This window comes from Lynx canadensis, chromosome C1 (assembly GCF_007474595.2).
Source record: "Lynx canadensis isolate LIC74 chromosome C1, mLynCan4.pri.v2, whole genome shotgun sequence".
NCBI classification, from domain to species: Eukaryota; Metazoa; Chordata; class Mammalia; order Carnivora; family Felidae; genus Lynx; species Lynx canadensis.
The window spans coordinates 98,056,932-98,074,220 of record NC_044310.1 but is presented as its reverse complement, the minus strand read 5'-3'; the positions used below and the strand labels follow the sequence as shown (position 1 = coordinate 98,074,220).

Here is a 17,289-nt window from a genome sequence, read left to right as displayed (position 1 = left end):
TCTGATCACCTTCCTTTTGATACTATCCTTAAATAATCCCCATTGCCTTTAAAAAGAGGGGCTCGGAACAGAACGCAGTAATTGAAGTGGGCTTTCACAACGCAGAGCGCGGTGGAACTTTTCATGAAGAAACTCCCTCAGTGAAGCTAAAGAATGCATTGCTTTCTCAACATCTTCTACGAATCGAAAGTACCGCCTGGTTCAAACCTGGATACTGTCAGAGGTGGACACAACTCTCCACACGGCAGGCGTGCTGCGGCTGGTCCGCGGAGGGACGTGCGCCCTAGCACATCAGTGCGGATGGAGCACTGCGAAGGCCGCCCTGTGGGTGACTGGAGGGGCTCTGAGAGCGTCCCGGTCCGCCCCCCCCCCCCACCAAAAGATGGCCACCACCAGGGCACCCACCATGTTACTCAAAGGCCTTGAAAGCAATTGTTAGGATGCAGCCACGTCACCAGGAGAATGCCCCCCTCCAACTTGTTACAATTAGGGTCTTAGCTGGGGTTACAGAAGATGCTACTGGCTACCGCCAAAGGAAGGAAGGACAGGTCCCCAATCTGCCACAGATGAGGGTCGTCTACATCCAGGGGAGCAGGAGGTAAGGAAGGGTAGTACGCAAAATAAAGGATACATGTGACAGGAGTGACTGGAGGCTGGTAAGGGGCTGGCCCGAGCCCAGAGCCCCCGGGCCGACGGCACTCACCAAGACGCGCTGAGGCCACACTGCAGAGCCAAGCGGGGCCGGCGAGGCCGTCGGAGGCGGAGCCACACCCGCCCGGCTCCCAGCGAAGCGCACGGCGAGAGTGCCCTCTAGCGGGGGGAAGTAGCGCTCGCCACCCCTCAGGTCTGCGTGCCGAGGCGTGGATCTGACCTCCGTCACCTCCTCTCATCATTCATTCCGCAAACACTGCTTGCACCTCCGCTACGCGCTGAACACCACGGTAGACAGGCGAGCGGGACGTAATCGCTCCCTCGAGAGGGCTTCGGGCTGGTTGGGGAAGCTGGACAAGTCGTGGTAGCTGAGTGTGTGTCGAGGCCATGGCCACGCAGACGCAGAAGTGGGGGCACAGGAAGGGCTTCGCCAGAGAAGCGACCCTCGGGCTGTGACGTTTGCCAGATAAGTGAGTGGGAAACAGGCCTTCCAGACAGGATAGCACGGACTGGAGATGTTCCAGTCCCTCCCCCCCCCCCCCCGGGAGAAACAGAAGGTGGGGGCCACGGCCAGAGAAGAAGCTGGAGGGGGCAAACTGGGTCAGATAATGGAGGGCTTGGCCTTCATCCCAAAGGTGATAGAAGCCAGAGCGACATCAGTCAATTTTACAGATTTGAAAGGATTTCTCTGGTAAAGGGGGCAGACGTTGAACGTTGAGCAAAAAAACGAAAACAAAAAAACCAGGGCATAACTGAGGATGAAAATGGCACGGAAGAGGAGATGGGAAGGAAGGGAATTTACAGGACTTGGTTAGACGGGGTGCGGAGGGTAAAGGAAGCAGGTTAGCATGACCGTGACGTCATCTGTCAGACCCGAAACGAAGAGGAGCCGATCGGGAAGAAAGAAGGTGAGCTCAGTTCTGAACACCTAGAATTGGATGTGTCTGGAAATTCTGGAAGGTAGCTGTCAATTGCCTGGTTTAGTCTGGAGCTCCGGGAACTGATTTGGGGGTTGGCACTGGAAGGGGTATGTCTGCAGGTGCACAGTCAACCCGAAGAGAGGAAAGAGCTGAGGGCAAATCCTTAGGGAAGCTAACTTGTAAGAAGCACGCAGAAGAAAAGCTGCCCCGCCCCACCACCAGGAGACCAAGAGGAAGGACTGAAGTTGAAGGAGAACCAGAAAGGACTGAAGCCATGGGAGAGACAGCTTCAAGAGGCGTGCAATCAGTCTCCACCAATGACCACCAGGACCACAGGTCTTGTTGAAGAGTACCTGAAGCTGAGAGAGGGAGTGTGGTCTCACACTTGGCTTCCTGATCATTTCGATTTGCATTCTGAAAACATCAGTCTTGCCTCCTTCTACCATTCAGCATCCAGGAATACCCAGGTAAAATATTTCCAAGAGGATGCAAACCCTTGGCTTGATACCACCCCTCACAGGACCACCAGAATTCAATGAGATCATTTATATCGAGCACCTAGAAAATTGCCCCGCCTAGTAGTCACTCAAAGCTAGTTCCATCCCCCCATACACACTTGGATAAAACAATTAGGAAAATAAATCTAACAGAATACAGACCCACATTGGATTAGCTGGTGTCTAGGCCAACCAGGACATGACTCCGTCCTGAACAGGGTAAGCGAGAGTGGGCTCAGCTCGGGTAGACGAACATCCACCAAGTGGGCATTGTGGTCAGATAGGGTCAGAAATTGGGTCCTGAGATTTAGATCCATTAGTGACCTCAATGGTGGTATGAGGTAAGTGTTACAATTATTCCCTTTTTATACATCAGGACATTAAATTTAAAGATTATGTAATTCTCCAAATGCCACACATTCTTTCTCATGGACTGGGGTCTGTTTTTAAACTATGTCACTTCCAATGTCCTTTTTGAAGATTTAGGAGGACCAGAGAGGAGCACGCGCGCGCACACACGCACACACACACACGTACACATGCACGTGCACACTGTCCTGGATGGCAGCCCCTCTGAGCAGGAGCCCAATTTTTTCTCAGCTCTGTAGCGAGCTCATTGCCTGGTCCTTAAACTCCTCCCATTCCTCGGTTTCTCCATCTGGAAATGGGATGAAACAGTCCTATGCCTCCCGCTTCCCCCCAGGGAGTGGCCCTGATGAGATCATGTCTGGATTCTTGGCTTGGACAGAGGGAAGGCCGGTCCTCCTCCTAACTTCCAGGGGATGTGCACATCCAGAAGTGCAGACCAATGTCACATGGCTGCCTGATCACACTGCTCCCTTCTGAGGCCTAGAATGAATGGGAATGAAGGGGGGTTGACGATGAGGCTCTGCAACAGCAGCAAGGAAATAAAAGCTCAATTTCAATGATAAACCTTCAAAAGGAAAGGTGCTAGGCCAACTGGCTGGGTCTCAGCCAAATTCTAGTAAGATCTGTAAATCATCGTATGGATCTTTGCACGCAGGTTCTTTACTCTGCCTTATCCCTGCTTCTGATTTTAATCTCACCCCAAGTCCAGGTTCTGAATCCAAACACAGAAGCTGGGACATCTTTATTAGACATAAAGATAGCTCTTGATGAGGTTCCTCTGAAATATCTCACACCTGGAGTTGATCAGTCTCACACTTTCTTCCTCACTCATCAATCTTTCTTCTCCCACCTCACAGTCTCACTGCCCTCCTCCTTGTCTGCTGCACACACGCACACACACACACAGGCACACACGTGAGCACGCACACACACACACAGAAACACATACCTCTAGCCACTCCAAGGAGTCCAAAGGAGTGAACCACCCTAAGGGCATCTCAGCACCTCAGCCTGCGGAAACAACACTCATGTGCCTGGAATGTTCCCTGGCCACCTCTTCACCAAGCCTGTCCCTTTCTCCAATCCATCTGCTCCTGAAGGCCCACTTCCTCTGGAAGGTCTTAGATTAATCACATAAGCAGTTTCCCCTGCCCCACCCTGCATCAATCTGTCTTAAAGTGGTTCCCGCAAGCTACTTTCTTACCTCAATTATTCACTCATCGCTTTTTCTGACCTCCAGAATGCACTTAACCTTTAGGTGTAACTGATGTGTATTCTCTACTGGCGAGTTACCTAACTTTCTGATGCCTTCCCATGGTCATGTGTGCATCCATATTCATATGTCAGCATCGCAGGGTGGGAGAGCTCTCTATGCAGCACCAGATGGACACTAATAAGGAATCTGTGAAGATGACAACAACAATGAACCACGTTCAACAACTATCGATTGAGCTGCTCCTATCTGCTCGTCAGTATGCTAATTGTGTTGGGGTTGGGACTGTGATAGAGCCAGTAGAAACTATAAAGCAAAATCCTTACAAGGAGAACATAATACCAATCCTCGGATGTCTTTGTTCCCATTTTACAGATGGAGAAATCGAGGCTCAGACATGGTCACAGTTTGCCAGAGGTCCCACAGCACAGAGTGCCCCAGCAGGGACTCCTGAGCCCAGCCCCAAGGTTCAGGGAAGCAAAGAAAGCTTTCAACTTGCCAACACGAACACAAACCCCCATGGGCAACGAACCGCAGGTGGTGGGGGCCAAAAGGGTATGTAGAGACGACACATATCCAAGGTATTTGAAGAACTACAGTGAAGAGCAGTCCGCCACAGTGGAGGGTCTCAGGACAGCCGAGAGAAACACTGCCCACTGAGCTGCCGCCCTTCTGGCCACATGTCCCCTGCTCTGGGACACCATCACACTGCTGGGACACAGAGAACAGCGTTAGCATTCCCCAGTAAATCATTTGCTGGGCACAAGTATGAGGAAATAGTTTGACTTTAAATGACATCTACATCCTGAAGGAAACTAAAATTAGCAGTTTCTCCGGCCATGACCCATTTGTTCTTCCAACTGGACTATCCGGCCAGGGAGCCTTGCTTGCCTTGCTGATCCTGTCCATGCCCCATCACGGCTCCCCCGCCCCACACTTACAGCACTTCCGGATCGCGACCAAGTCTGTAAATGTGTGTATATTCATGCACGTGTGTGCACGCATGTGTACGCGTGTTCGTATGTGCACGCGTGGACGTCCACTGACCTTCATTCTCCAGCTTGCTAGGAAGCTAGCTAGTGAGGCTAATGTATCTGTTGTTTGCATGAAGACTGAAACTGACCAGTGCTTCCTCTCATCATGGGGTTTTTTTGACAGCTACATGGATGCAAGAACCCAGGAAAGCCAAGCAGCCTGGCATCAGGGGAGGAGCGGCACCCTGGGGTCGGTCCTGGATCTGCAGCAGCCCTCAAGGCAGAGTTTGTATCTCTTCCAGCTCATGGGCCACCACTGACATGATTTGGCTTCCTTCGGTGCCTTCCTGTCATTTCTCACCACCGAGTGGCTCCTGGTTACCTCTGCTCTTTGCAGCTGTTCCCCACCTCACAGCTTCTGCTTCTCAGAGCGTCTTTTTTTTTTTTTAATGTCTATTTATTCTTGAGACAGAGACAGAGCATGAACAGGGGAGGGGCAGAGAGAGAGGGAGACACAGAATCGGAAACAGGCTCCAGGCTCTGAGCTGTCAGCACAGAGCCCGACGCGGGGCTTGAACCCACGAACCACGAGATCATGACCTGAGCCGAAGTCAGACACTTAACTGACTGAGCCACCCAGGCGCCCCTCAGAATGTCTTGCATGTGTCCATCCTGGCCACTCTCCAGCCCCACGTCGTGATCTTGCAGCTTCGGCTCTCACGGCTAGCCCATTCTTCAGCATTTACTGGCTCAGAGCAGTTAGAGGGGAATCTCACTTGGCCTGGCTCATCATTTCAAACAAACCAAGGTATGGACAGGGGTAGGGGTTAGTTGCATTTAAGGCAGATGCCCTGTGTGATTGGGACCAGCTTTGTGCAAAAATGAAAGCCTTGAGCTATTTCCCAGAGCAAGGAGTTCCCAGAGCAAGGCCAGAAGAGCAACACAGTGATGGCCATGTCCAGTGCACTCAGACTCAGGTGACCCACAGCCAGACCCTTTGTCCTTCTCACCCAGGACTCCCCAGCAGCCTCTCAGCCCCCACACTGGGCCAGGATTCAAACCCTGGCTTTGAATTTTTTTTCTCTCTCAGCCTTTAGATTATTCTCTGGTGCTTCCACTTGTCCATGTTCATTGTCTAGTTGACTCATCAACCGAACTGCAAAATCCTCAAGGCCAGGGAGGATCTCACCTTTCCTGCATATGACAAAGCACTGAATATAACATGCCATGCAGGCCAGAGGCATGAATGAATGAACACATTAATTTAGGGAGAGAAAAAAGACTGGCCAGATAACTTTCTAAAGCCAGTTAGCCTGGAGCTCCCTGGACAATGGCATGTTCCACTGGCCTGCTCTGGCCTTAGGCCCCTGCTCTGCTTCCCTGGGACCCTCAGGCTGCAGGCAACTGAGCCCTCACCTACCCCAGACACCCAAGCCTCCAGGGTCCAAGGAAAAGGCTCCCTTGCCTTTCAGATCATGCTTAAAGCCCACGTGAAAAATTAGCCATCTAATTTGATTACTGGAACTCAGGCCAAGTCCAGAAAGAAAGGGGCACAAGAAAAGAACGTCCGGTGGGGTGTGGGGATGAGTTGGGGGCAACGAGAAGGCCACCCTGGGGAGTCTTCAGCTCAGCCCACAAGCCGGGCCTGGTCTTGTTGCCACCCCAGCTGTGCACCCTCGGGAAGCCTCTCATCAGCAGTGCCGTTCGCCTCATTAGTCCTTCCTGCCTCCCAGGAGTGGCGGAGGGGGTGACTGGGGAAGTCAGGTGCAATCATAAATGTCAGATGGTTGCTCTTAGCGTCACTGTCGTCATCGCGAGGCAGATAATTGAGCCTGGTGTGGCCCTGAGTTCCTCCCGCTCTGCCATCTAGGACAGACACACTCATCCAGACATACATGTGGGAAACACAGACAGTGGGAAGAAATCAAAACAAGATGCAAACACTCGTGTGCATGTGTATATATCGTGTATCAAATGAAGCTACGTGGCTGTTTTTTTTTAAATGCAGGATCGTTTACAGTGTGAAGCCCGTACCTACTCCGAGCACCCAACTGACTTGAAGGGAAGAGGGGGAGTAATAGCAAACCACCATCCGAGTTTCAGGTGCCCTGTATGCAAGGCTCCATTTATTCCTCAGAGCAGCCTTGATATTATTAGCTTCTCTCTTGCAGAGAAGGAAACCGAGTGTGTGGGAGAAGCGAGGCTTGAACCCAGGTCTGTTGGGCTGCAAAGCTGGCACCTGTCCACTCCAATGACTCCCCCATAGAATCTCAGGTCAGGAAGCTCAGAGATTTTCCTGGCCAACCACCCTTCAGAGCAGTCAGTGAAAACCCCAGCAGGTTCCTCTGATGACAGTCAGCTCGCTGTGTCCTGGGGCAGCACAGACCACACTCGTGGATGCCTAGGGACCGTTAGAAACATGGCTGTCCACCAGCACGGCACAGGGGCCACCTTCACCCGCAGGGAAAGGACAATGCTGTGGTCTTCCTCCACACTCTGTACAAAGGGACACGCATCAGTCCCCGGAGAAACCTTAACCATTTGATTTTCATGACTCCCAAGCAGCATGTTCTGTTTTATGAATGACCCTTGTTTTATTTCTAATTTTTTTTAACGTTTATTTATTTTTGAGACAAAGAGAGACAGAGCATGAATGGGGGAGGGGCAGAGAGAGAGGGAGACACAGAATCAGAAGCAGGCTCCAGGCTCTGAGCCATCAGCCCAGAGCCCGACGCGGGGCTCGAACTCACGGACCGCGAGATCGTGACCTGAGCTGAAGTCGGATGCTTAACCGACTGAGCCACCCAGGCGCCCCATGAATGACCCTTGTTTTAAAGAATGAGAACACCAGTGATATAAACACTTAAAGAAAAAAAAAACACCCAGGAAGGGAGGGACTCATGACCCAGTGTTACAGGATCTAATAGTCTCCCCAATAGCCAAAGGGGGGTTGGTTGGTGACTTGTGAATCAGTCTCCACGTCGGGGCCTTGGTGAAACACCCACATTCACAAACTGGCCCTTTTCATAGATCCTAGAGCCAAAGCCCTGCTCTTCTCCCCTCAGAATCAGGCATCTTGGGGCGGAAATGTGAGCCTAGTGGTGAGGAAGGTGCAAAGGCAGAGTCCAAGAGGAAGTTGGAAAGGTCAGACAAAGGAGCTTCTAAGGGGCAGCTGGAGGCACTTCACGCTGAGGCCCCAGGACTCTCGATCCAGACATGGCCCTGTGTGTTGTGTGTTCCTGATGTTTATCATCAGCAAATCCATTTTCATGGAGTTGGCTTGGTTTTGCTCAATCAACCAGCACCTCATACTTTTCAAATATGTGGAAAATAATGAAAATGGCTTTAATAACTGGGATGACTTTTTTTTTTCCCACAGCTTCCCCTCAAAAAGATGTCTGGAACCCACAGAGAATGATGGTCAGATAGGAAACAAGTGGGGACCCATTCAGGACCAAGATGCAGGACAGCCGGTCCCCTCTCGGGATTTGGCAGGCCCACTCGGGCCCCCGGCCTGCTCCCCTCAAGTGACCCAGGCAGAGGAACTTTCCATCAAGACAGGACCTGACTCAACCTCTCCCAAACAAACCAGACACCAGCCACCAAACTGCCAGCACAAGAGTTTCCATAATGAGAAGCTTCCAGGAAAGCCCCATAAAACCTTTACTGTAAATTCAATAAACTGGATTTCCAACATGGTGGCGGGGCTGGGGAAGCCTGGAGCCACACACCGCCCTCCACCCCCTCCACCATCCCTGCACACACAGAAGTAGGCCATTCCTGCCCTGACAGGGATGCTGCCCCACCCTTCTGTCCGCCAGTCCCCCAGTCTGCTTCTCCATGCTTGCCCGCACCGGCCGCAGCACCAGAGCGGCTCGGGCCAGGCACGTGGAGGAACCACCCAGTAGAACTTCCAAACAATGCTCAGCCACTCACGGTGTAAAACTCCTGCCCCTGGACTCCCTCGAGCACACCCGGGTGCGTCAAGGACTTAGCTCCGTGACACCTGTCAGGGCCCTGTGCCCACCTTTCCTGTGCCCCATGCCATTAGCCCTGTCAAGAAGCCAGCCATCTGAGACCATAAAAAGGGCATACAGCCCCCAAATCACTGAATCTAGATCCCGATGACACCTGGCCCAGGATGACCAAGTGACAGCCTCTCCCCCTGTTCTGCTCGAAAACCTCTCGCCTCACCATGATTCTCAGATGGGTGCCTCACACCACCCCCACACTGAGACCCCAATTTTCCTTTCCACACAGCTTTTTCACCCTGACCCAGCCTCACCCTGCCATCCCACGGGTCAGGCAAGAGATCTAACACTTGCAGAGTGGTGTGGGCAACCGGGCCAGGGCTCTGGGTGGACAGGCAGAGGCAAAAGCGGGCCTCGAGCCTCCAGCTCTGTGCTCAGCCCGCTTCACCAGGGCCAAGTGGGTACCAGGAAGGGTCACGGCAGACTCTGTGCGGGACCAGTGACTGAATGGACTGGGGAGGTGATGGCTGCATCGGCAGGGTCTAGCCACCGTGGGTTTGAAGCGTGGGTTTGATCGGGAAATTTAGCGCCTCAAAGCTTCATAATGGGAAGGAGCTCAGACTTCAGAGACTATCCCACTCCACACTTAACTTTGTGCAGATGAGGAAACTGAGGCACGGAGAGATTAAAGTGACTTGCCCAAGGTCACACATTCATTCTTTCACACAATCAAGAGGCCACCTATGGGCCAGGCACAGTGCCACAAAGGTCAGGCTCCTGACCCCAAAGCCCTCACCCCCCAGCACCTCCCACTTCTGAGATAATGCAGCAGGGACCCATAGGGTGTCTAAGGTGCAAGACGTAGGGGCAGCACACGCATGGTCCAGGAGAAAGGACACTGGACTCACGGGAGACTGAGGTCTATGTGGCCCTAAGCAGACACCTCCCCTCCTGAACCTGAGTCTCTCTTTTGTACAACAGACCCAGTAGTATCCTGGGTCTATACCTCACCTCCTCACTCACAGCAAGTGTCAAATGAGATCAGGTGTGAAGCGGTGAATCACTGCATAAGGTAGGAAGTGAGGATTGGTCACAGAGAGTAGGTTTAGCCCTGGGAGGCCAAGCAGTCCCAGCATCCTTGAGAAAATAGATGCATGTTCCAGGTCCCCACTGAGCATCTGGGGACCAGAGCAGGTATCCTGACTCACCCACCCACTGAACCCCTGCCGTCCGAGGCAGCCCCTCAGGAGGCAACAACTTCCCAGCATGACCCATGCCCCCCCTTGCCTCCAAGCGCAGGCAGAAAGTGAAAGGCACACTGTGCATTTTTCCCCCTTCGGGTGATAGGGTTTCACATTCCTTCCCTGCCTCTTCGCAGGAGGACCGCGGAATCTCCGGCTGTAAGCCCGTCTACGAGACTTCCCGCCCCCGCTCTGCAGACACTTGGGGTGTGGATATTTTCCACATTTTTTTAAGCTGCTTTTTTGGGAAACTATTTTCCTCCAGCCCTGGACCAAGGACAAACGAGTCAGCGCTTGCAGTTGTGAGCGAAGAGGGCAGCCAGGCATTTGCCTGAAGGCCTGTACTTTTCCATGAATGGAGGAGACGGGGCAGCAGCCAGGGCGGTCGTCCCCCCGGGCAGCTGCCTGAGTGGCCTAGCACCCTGGGGGTTTTCCCAGTTGGTTTTGGGGAGGTTACTCTAACCTGATCCAGCTGTGGCCGAGGCCCCGATGGGCACGAGGATTCAGACTGTCAGGCCTGCTCTCAAAGCAGGAGGTGGTCCTGCCTCCCCCAACCAACTTTCTCTCCCTGCTGGACCTGCGCGGTCCTCCCTGAGCCTGGGGTTCTGGCATTCGTCTATCTGAATACCCACAGCGTTAGGGCTGGGTCCGGCCTCACCAGTAACCTGGGGTCATACCTCAGCCGGGCCCAATCCCCGAGTCAGATGGAGAACGGGCACTTCTGCCACCAACAAAACAGGATGATAACAGAGTGCTCTCGGGCGACACAGTCCGTGTGCAGAAGAGGTTAAACACATGGAGTGTGGGGTCTGACATCCTTAGGTTCACTGGCTCCGCCACCTTTCCGGCTGTTGTTACATCTCTGAACGTCAGTTTCCTCAACAGTCAAAGGACTGATGCGACTTACCTCAGAGAAGTGTAGGTTGGAGTAATTAACATGACACATATAAAAAGTACTTGTCACCATGCCTGGTACAAAACCGTGACGTCCTGTAATTATGAGCAGGTGGGGTAGGCCGAGGTATGTGATGGGTAGCATCCTCTCACACCAGAATCGTGACCTAGGGAGCACGGAAGAGAGGCCCGCAGAGCAGCACAGGACAATCTCCCACATTATGAGTCGCACGGGACAGCTGGGTCTTTGTCGAGAAGGCCTGCAGCGAAAGAAAAGGTGTTGGCTCTCTACCTGTTCCCTGGAGAACTCAGGGAGACTCAAATCTTCAGGGAGCTCACAGGTGTCTCTAAAGTGGCGCCCTAACCCCATGGCCCAGACCCTGACCCTGTCTTCCTGCTGGGAACACCACAGGCTTCTCTCCAGCCCCCAGCCAGCCCCTCAGGTTCTCGTCTGCTGGACCAAAACCACCAGGTGACATTCTCTGTTTCTTAAGGGCTGGTTGACAAAACAATGTGTATAGGGTGATCGTTCCAACTGGGCTACAGTTAGAATACAAACATTCATCGATAATTGGAAAGCTACGTGCCAAGGTAGGGTGGCTCAGTCGGTTGGGCGTCCGACTTCAGCTCAGGTCACGATCTCGCGGTCTGTGAGTTCGAGCCCCACGTTGGGCTCTGGGCTGATGGCTCAGAGCCTGGAGCCTGCTTCCGATTCCGTCTCTCTCTCTCTCTCTGCCCCTCCCCCGTTCATGCTCTGTCTCTCTCTGTCTCAAAAATAAATAAACTTTAAAAAAAATTAAAAAAAAAAACTATGTGCCAAGGTTAACAGCAATTACCTCTTGTCTTCAGGCAGTGGGATTAAAGGTGATTTTTATTTTCCACTCTGTGCTTTTCTGTGCATTCCAAATGAACAATGTGTGGGTTTTACAGCCATAAAATGTAATTCATTTATTTTTCAAAAATAATAAAATTCATCACTGGCTTTTCTGGTTTTTTTTTAAGTTTTTAATTAAATTTCAGTTAGTTAACCCACGGTGTAATATCAGTTGCAGGTGTATGAAACAGTGATTCGGTGCTTCCCTACATCACCCTGTGCTCATCACAGCAAGAGCACTCCTAATCCCCCTCACCTATTTCACCCCTCCCCACCCACCGGCTTGTTCTCTGTAATTAAGAGTCTATTTCTTAGTTTGTCTCTCTCTCTCTTTCTTTTTCCCTATGACCATTCGTTTTGCTTCTTAAATTCCACATATGAGTGAACTCATATGGTATTTGTCTTTGACTGACTTATTTTGCTTAGTATTATCCTCTTTGGATCCATCCGTATCGTTGCAAATGGCAAGATTTCGTTCTTTTTACAGCACAGTAATATTCCATCATATATATACACACCACATCTTCTTTATTCATTCATGTCAGTGGACACTTGGGATGTTTCCATAATTTGGCTATTGTCAACAATGCTAGTATAAGCATCAGGGTGCACATATCCCTTTGCATTAGTATTCTTTGGGTAAATGCCTAGTAGTGCAATTGTGGGATCATAGGGTAGTTCTATTTTTAACTTTTTGAGGAACCTGAATACTGTTTTCCAGAGTAGCTGCACCAGTTTGCACTCCCACCAACAGTGTAAGAGGGTTCCCCTTCCTCTGCATCCTCACCAACACCTGTTGTTTCCAGTGTTGTTGACATTAGCCATTCTGACAGGTGTGAGGTGGTATCTGATTGTGGTTTTGATTTGTATTTCCCTGGTGATGAGTGGCATTGAACACCTTTTCATGTGTCTGTTGGCTATCTGGATGTCTCCTTCAGAAAAATGTCTATTCGTGCCTTCTACCCACTTTTTTAATTGGAGTATTCATTTTTGGGGTGTCGAGATTTATAAGTTCTTTATCTATTTTGGATCTAACCCTTTATCAGATATATCATTTGCAAATATCTTCTCCCATTCTGTAGGTTACCTTTTAGTTTTGTTGATTGTTTCCTTCACTGTGCAGAAGCCTTTTTATTTTGATAAATTCCTAACAGTTTATTTTTGCTTTTGTTTCCCTTGCCTGGGGAGACATATCTAGTAATTTCACTATGGCTGATGTCAAAGGGGTTACTACCTGTGTTCTCCTCTAGGATTTTAATGGTTTCCTGTCTCACATTTAGGTTTTTCATCCATTTTGAATGTATTTTTGTGTATGGTGTAAGAAAGTGGCCCAATTTCATTCTTTTGCATGTTGCTGTCCAGTTTTCTCAACATCATTTACTAAAGATGCTGTCTTTTTTCCATTGGATGTTCTTTCCTGCTTTGTCGAAGATTAGTTGACCCTATGGTTGCAGGTCCATCTCTGAGTTTTCTATTCTGTTCTATTGACCTATGTGTCTATTTCTGTGCCGGGACCATACTGTTTTGATCACTACTGTTTTGTAATGCATCTTGAAGTCCAGAATTGTGATGCTTCCAGCTTCGTTTTCCTTCTTCAAGGTTGCTTTGGCTATTTGGGGTCTTTTGTGGTTCCATCAAAATTTTAGGATTGTTTGTTCTAGCTCTGTGAAAAATGCTGTTGGTATTTTGATAGGGATTGCATTAAATATGTAGATTGCTTTCTGTAGTATAGACATTTTAACAATATTTGTTCTTCCAATCCGTGAGCATCGGGTGTCTTTCCATTTCTTTGTGTCAATCAATTTCTTTCATCAGTGTTTCATAGTTTTTAGAGTATAGGTCTTTCACCTTTTTGGCCAGGTTTATTCCTAGGTACTTTATTATTTTTGGTGTAATTGTAAATGGGATCAATTCCTTAATTTCTCTTTCTGATATTTCATTACTGGTGTATAGAAATGTAACAGATTCCTGTATATTGATTTTGTATCCTATGACTTTACTAGCTTTTCTACTTGTACATTACATAATGCACTCTCCTGCTTAAATCTTTTCAATAGTTTGTCATGACAGAATAAAATTTAAACTCCTTTTCCATGGCCTACAAGGCTGGACAGGACCCGGACTCTCTTCTGAGCCCCAGCCCAACCTCCTGTGGATCCTGTCCTCATTTTCCGGTTCCAACCTCAGGGGCCTCCTCCCGGGTAAGAATCGCAGCTCTACCATTCACTGGCTGTGTGACCTTGGTCAGCTTCCTTAACCCTCTCTAGCCTTGGTTTCCAATTCTGAAAAAGAAAAAAAAAAAAAAAAAAAACAAAAAAACCATAATACCAGTAACTACCTCACAGCATTGTTGTGAGAACTAACTTATTTTTTTACATTTTTTAATGTTTATTTTTGAGAGAGAGAGACAGAGCATGAGTGGGAGGGGGCAGAGAGAGAGGGAGACATAGAATCCCAGGCGGGCTCCAGCCTCTGAGCTGTCAGCACAGAGCCCGATGTGGGGCTCGAACTCATAGACCGCGAGATCCTGACCTCAGCCGAAGTCAAATACTCAACTGACTGAGCCACCTAAGTGCCCCAAGGACTAATTTTAAGAACGCCTGGCACATAGTAAGCACCACGTGTTTTTATTATTATCATTTTCTCCATTGCAGCAGCTCACATGGTCTTCCCCTGCCCAGATGCTCTCCATTCCATTCTTCACCTGGCTGACTCCTTTCCCCTCTTGGTCTTGGTTTATGTGTCCCTCCCCCAGAGATACCTTTCTGCTCACCTGCTCCCAAACCTGCCCCTCCTATTATTCTCTCATAACATCTTACCCTTTTTCTTCAGCACATTGATCAGAATTTATAATTACATAATTATATGTTGGCTAATTTCATGTAATGCTTGCCTCTCACCAGACTATGAAGCTTCATGACGGTTGGTATCATGGTGAGTTTATCCATCTATGAATAGCCAGAGCTTATAAAAGCCAGGCACACAGCAGGTACTCAATAGACGTTGGCTGAAAGAATGAATACAATGAATAAATGAATACTTGCCTTCAGGCCTCTCTGATGGACCTCAAAGGTTTACTTTTTTATTTAGAAATGCATTCGTACTTTGGTGCTCACTTTCAATCTGCATGCTGAAACATGGCTACGTGACATTCCTTAGTCACAAGGTGGATGTGTTCCCCCTAACCTTGTGAGGACAAGTGACAGAAGCCCAGCTGAAATGAGGCCAGGCCAAAAGGGAAAGTTATTGGGAGGATGCTGGAGCCACGTAACCAAAGGAAGGCTGCACACCACACCCAGGAGGGGCCAGCCTCAGGGGTGGCTGGCCGGGTCGCCATCCACTGTCTGCCCTGCTTTTCGCTGCCTGCTGCTTCATTCTCTCGCTGACTGCACGTCCCTCATGGGTGGCCTAGCGGCTGAGGGCCCAAAAGTTTCAAAACCTTTGGCTCCTACTACTAATTCCAGCTTGGAAACATTCTGAGGAATAACTACCAGGCCTGGCTTGGTCAGATGATCATCCCTGTGGTCAGAGCCAGGGTCTTATTCTCTGACAAGCACGGAGGGGTCAGGTGTTGACCTCTAGATCAGCCAGCCAGACCCTGGGCCTGAGACAGGGCCACCCGGACTCACCTCTGCTTGTCCCCAGAGAAGGAAGAATGGCTCTGAGTCGAGCAGCGCTCCCATGGATCTACCACAGTGAGGTATTCATGTCTCCAGAGAGCCCTTGTATATCAGGACTGCTCCCAGGAAGTGGCTCTGGGCTGCTCCCACAATGCTGTTGACTCTCTGACTGACTAAAACTTAGACTATTCTTTTCCCCTTTTTTATTTTGTGTATTTACTTTTTTCTATGTATTCATTTTATATTATTTGTCATTTTTATTCTAATAAATTATATTAACATATAATAAACATTTGATTTGTGAGCCCACCCAGGGTTGCCATCATGTACAACTCTGGAAATACCACTCACACTATGATTTGGAGTGGTTCAAAATCTGGTTAGTAGATGACCCTGCCTACCACCCAACCCAACAGCTAGAGCATTAAGCCAAGTACACACATGTTCCTTCTTATTCCACCTTTCTGCCTCTTCTTTCCTAAAGAGCTAACATAACCTTCTTGTGTAATACACTTGAATATGTTTGCCGTGGCAGATTGTATTTTCCAAAGATGACCTCAACAATATTTCCCACTCACAAGCTGTTCTTACAAAGTGAGTTCGATACTTCTCCCATCAAAGTGGGGGGTCCATGTCCTCTCCTTGAACCTGGGCAGATCTTTGGGACTGCCTCGATCAGCAGAGTATGACACAAGCTGTGTTGTGTGACTTCATACAATGCTGTGGGCTTCGTCTTGCTCTGCTCAGTGCAGTCCAAACAAGCCCATGCTGAGTGATGGCCTAGAGGGTTCTTCAAACCACACAGAGAAAGGGAGACACTCAGCCACCTCACATCCCCACCATCTCAGCGCCAGCCACCGGACGGCAACCTCACCAGAGACCCTGAGACAGAACTGCCAAGCCGCACCCTTTCTGCATCCAGAAGAGACAGAAAATGATTGTGATTTTAAGGCACTATGTTCGGGAGCAATTTTTTATGCAGCAGTGGTTAACCAGAACAGAGCTGGGTACCTGGAAGTGGGGTGCTGATCTCACAAAGCTAATTTTGCTCAGCAGTGGCTTTTTAACTGGGAAGTGGCTGGGGGTTGGAAGAACCTTGAAGATACTGTTCTCTGTGAAGCCTGATTGCCTCTGGAAGTCTGGCAGTGAGGGCTTAAAGGAAAACGCCACGGGCGCTGGAAGAAAGGGCACTGTTTCTCTGCTGTGGCACAAATTCTGGTAATACGTTCACCTGCAGTAGCATGGAAACTAGGACACATACCTAACGAGCCTGATGATCTGCAATTTCCAGGCAGAATATTGGTGGTGCCATCTGGCTGCTGCTCATTGCCGGCGATTAAATGTGAATGGAGAGAAAGGAAGTAAAGGATGAACTGCACGTATAATGGAGCATTGAAAATAAAACTTCCTCACTCCCAACCTCTCCACGGCCAACGATTCTCATAATAAGAAATGCATCAGGGGTGCCTGGGTGGCTCAGTCGGATAAGCAGCTAACTCTTACTTTCAGCTCAGGTCACGATCTCAGCGTTGATGGGTTTGAGCCCCACATTGGGCTCTGTGCTAACAGCTCTGAGCCTGCTTGAGACTCTCTCTCTCCCTCTTTCTCTGTTCCTCCCCCACAAGCATTCACGTTTTCTCTCTCTCTCTCTCTCTCTCTCTCTCTCTCTCTCTCTCTCTCTCAAAATAAATGAACAAACATTAAAAAAGGAGGAGGAGGAGGAGGAGGAGGAGGAGGAGAAAGAAAAGCATCAAATCCAGGAGGAGGCTGTAAGGTCCTTTGTCAAAACTTCAGGAAGGAGCAAGATGGTGCCATTAGACCAGTGTCTCTCCACCAGGGGCTTTTTTGTCCCCCAAGGCACACATGACAATGCTTAGAAACATTTTTGGTTGTCACAACTGGGGGATGCCACTCGCCTTGACCGGGTAGCAGCCAAGGATATCACTGCACCCCCTCCGATGCACAGGACCAGCCACAATAACAAAGGATTCTTTGGCCCAAAACATCAATGCTGCTGAGTTTGAGAAACCCACCATAGACAGAAGAAAGAGCTTCTAAGGTTAAT

The 17,289-nt window shown here is 49.7% G+C and overlaps 1 long non-coding RNA gene across 1 annotated transcript in view; it reads right to left on the bottom strand.

Annotated features, from left to right (window-relative positions):
* The window catches only part of LOC116738269, a 74,186-nt gene extending 69,064 nt beyond the window's left edge, over positions 1 to 5,122 (bottom strand). Inside the window, exon 1 of the long non-coding RNA XR_004344002.1 lies at positions 704 to 5,122. This is a non-coding gene — a long non-coding RNA (uncharacterized LOC116738269). The remainder of the gene's footprint in view (positions 1 to 703) is intronic.
* Between the last annotated feature and the right edge of the window lie 12,167 nt (positions 5,123 to 17,289).